General features: G+C 40.3%; 1 pseudogene; it reads right to left on the reverse strand.

Moving 5' to 3' along the window:
- Window positions 1-1,506: 1,506 nt before the first annotated feature.
- On the reverse strand, window positions 1,507-2,231 carry LOC132508206 (Golgi pH regulator-like; annotated as a pseudogene).
- Window positions 2,232-3,366: the final 1,135 nt, after the last annotated feature.

The raw sequence follows: 3,366 nt of genomic DNA on the forward strand, positions 1-3,366 counted from the left end.
TTGCAAAATAATTTGAGTCTGCCAACAATGGATAAATTAATAATAATTTTGACATTTTTTTGCTCCAATGCAAACTTTATATATTTAATTTCATGCTAAGCAATATTTGATATAACAAAATACCAACATAAAATAATTCAGATTTATCCATGGAGTTTGTTTTAATGGGAACTGACCTATGTTTAATGATTGCAAACCACTTTAACAGGTTTTACTTGTTTATATAAGAGACATTTTTAAAAAGACATTTATTTTTCACTTTTCCTGGCATTAACTAGGGACAATCTTGCCACAATTCTACTTTACAAAACTACAAGGAAGGAACGCTCAATTTGATGTTCACGTGAAATATAATTACCCACTTTTCTTCCTTTACAACATGTACTCCATAGACAGGATGACAAGCCAAGGGGTACATAATACACTGCCTGTCATTAGTAACAAGTATGCTCTTCTGAAATTACTTTACAATAGCACGTATTCAGAATACCCTTTACTTGCTTTTTGAACTACTATGGATATTACAGCACTTTAACAAGTATCGCCTGTTTCAAATCAAAGATATAAATAGGAATTTATTAAATAAATGAATAGACCAGGTACAATCATAAACAAGTATTGTAAATTTTAACATATACAAAGTTTCATCTCTGCCCATGACCTTAAGGTGGTTACACGGGCAGGCTCTGGGTCCCTATGCCAGGATTGCCGAGAGATACAGCTCCTCCATATTGTCCTAAAGAAATATCACACATTCTCCAAGGCTCTTCAAAGCCCACCTACTGAATGAAGTCTTTCTTGAGTCTCCCGAGCATATGTGAGCTCTTCTTCCTTTAAATCCATACCATAGCTGGTTTACCCCTCCATAATAATGATAAAGCTAATAATAACCCAAATCCCACTGACTCATCCTTGAGAACTTCCAATATGCTTCATCCACGCTAAACTCTACATTCGCCATCCATCTCATTTCTTCTCTGCAGCGCTCCTACAAAGCAGGTGTCATTATTCCCACTTTATAGATGAGGAAACTGGGCAAAGATTTGAACTCAGGATTTAACTGAGTTCATTTGTGGTTGTTGTTGTTAACAATCTCTGATTTTGATGAGAGTCAATCTCAAGGGAACGTCATAACCTTCTCCACGTGATCCTTGACTTAAACGGAAGCTCATGTGTTTGGCCCAGCTACCTTAGATCTCTCTTACCCCAGAATTCCAGTCTATTTTCTCCCCTTAGTTTCTTGGCTCTTTGCAGCCCCACCACCCAGCAAACTGTACCAGCCTCAAATCCAAACAGGGTGCTCCTGGCTGAGGACTAGCTTGAGTCATTTCTCTCTCTCATTTCTAGCTGATGCTACTCATGATCACAGTATCATCTGAGGAGGAAGGTGTAAGCTGGAGGTAGAATATGCTACCACAGCATTTTGTTTGTTTAAAAACATGTTAGGCCCCGGTCCCCTGCATTTTTTCCCTCTTATATCCAAATTCTGACACCAGAGGCATGAGTTCAAGGTGCCATATGCTTCTCTGGTGCCTGTCTATGGGCCAAATAGAGGAAGAGTATGCTGGAGAGAGCACTGACCAGGAAGATGACATCAAACCAACGGTGACAGAAGTTGAACTGCAGCTCTCCAAGAACTTCGGTGACTACGGTGCGGTACTCCAGAGGCAAGCTCATTCGGATCAGCAGCACAGAGGAGACGAAGTACGTGCCCATTACCTGTGCTAATAGCAGGACAATGACATTGGAGGACTTACTGCTGGATATGGCATAGAAGAACCTGGTAAGAGTGATCAGCACCCCTCTAATAGGCGTGACAATGATTATTCCAATCAGAATGAAGGAAATGTGCTGGGACCAGAACTTCACATCAAATGGCATCCCCAGATAATTCGATCTCAATGCCTCTTGTGACTGGATCAGTTTTCCCAACTCGGTCAAAAACGATATTAATGGTTGCCATGAAAATTTTCCAAACATAGTAAATAGAGAACAAGTAACCCAGAAAATTAAAATATTTCCCCTTGAAAGTTTTGGGAGTATTCTATTCTCTCCTTGGTAGCATAGAGATCAGCTGTTTCCAGAAAAAGCTGCCTGCTTAGTTCTTCCAAAGCATCCACTTCCTGTTGAATAAGAGTAAGATTTTCACTTCCTGGTACTGAAGTGGTAACACTCTTTATCATTCCCCAGAATCCTGATGGTTTGTTATGCACCTCCCCTTTCTGGAACATAGTAGCTTCAAGCACAGGATTTAACTCCAAAAATGGTGATCTTAACTGGAATACTTGGCTTGCATTTGAATTGTATGTGACTTCTGTCTCCCTATTCAGTTGGGGAGTTCTTTGGGCAGGTACCATATGTGACCGGCTCTGTATCACTTTATATCCCTTCATAGTGTCTTGCATAGTAAGAAGTGAAAACAAATACTGGATTTTCTATATTCCAAAAAGCAGCTACTCTTTCCACATTTAAATGTCTCTTAAATTGGAACACATTCAATTGGTGTCTTGATTTACATGGTGGTCATTTCCTTCTTTCCTCTCCTAAAAAGCTGTTATTAGCCCTTAGGTGTTTCCTATCGCTATAATCTTAGGATCAAGTAGTAGTTAAACTTGGATAGAAGTTTAACCACCAGAGGAAAGATTAGGTCACTGTGGAGGTAAGTTCCTTTAGATTTCTGAATGCCACCTGGGTATTAAGCAGAGCAGAAATCCAGAGGGGAATCCGTTCGAAAGGGAAAGGGAAGGTAATCAGAGGTAGCGCATTAAATATAAAACGTTGTGAGTTCAGTGGGTTTCAAGGGAACATGCAGATTATACTAAGATCTCATGAGGAGGGGGAAACTGCTGAACGTTTATATCTCTGTGATGCCCAAACTGAGGTAAGACAGAAACACAGATGGGGGGTAAACAAGAGTCCATGTCCATCTGACTCTGACTGCACATACTCTCCTACCAGATGTCCTGGCAATGGCACTAGAATGAGAAAAATCATGTGAAAATACTGTAAACAGTCTTTCAGGCAGGGACATGAGTAGCTTGTCCACTAGCTTGAAGGAAGTCCTAGGAGAATTTGGGAGTGACGTCATGAAGGGAGTCATTATGTATAACACAATATCAAGCCTGGGTACTTTTGTATCCTCCCTGTCTTGCTTTGGACATTGGTACTGTGGCTTGAAAGGTAACGTAGATTATTCTTTCCATTAGCTTGGTTTGGAAAAGGAGGAAAGAGAACTGAAAGTAGCTGTGTCGGGGAAAGGGTCTGGATTTAAGGGAGGGTTTGTGTTTTTATAAATAGAAGAGACTTGAGAATGTTCTTATGCTGAGAAGAGAGAGTCAGCAGAGAGAGAGAGAGAGAGAGAGAGAG

The sequence above is a fragment of the Lagenorhynchus albirostris genome, chromosome 17, assembly GCF_949774975.1.
Source record: "Lagenorhynchus albirostris chromosome 17, mLagAlb1.1, whole genome shotgun sequence".
Classification (NCBI taxonomy): Eukaryota; Metazoa; Chordata; class Mammalia; order Artiodactyla; family Delphinidae; genus Lagenorhynchus; species Lagenorhynchus albirostris.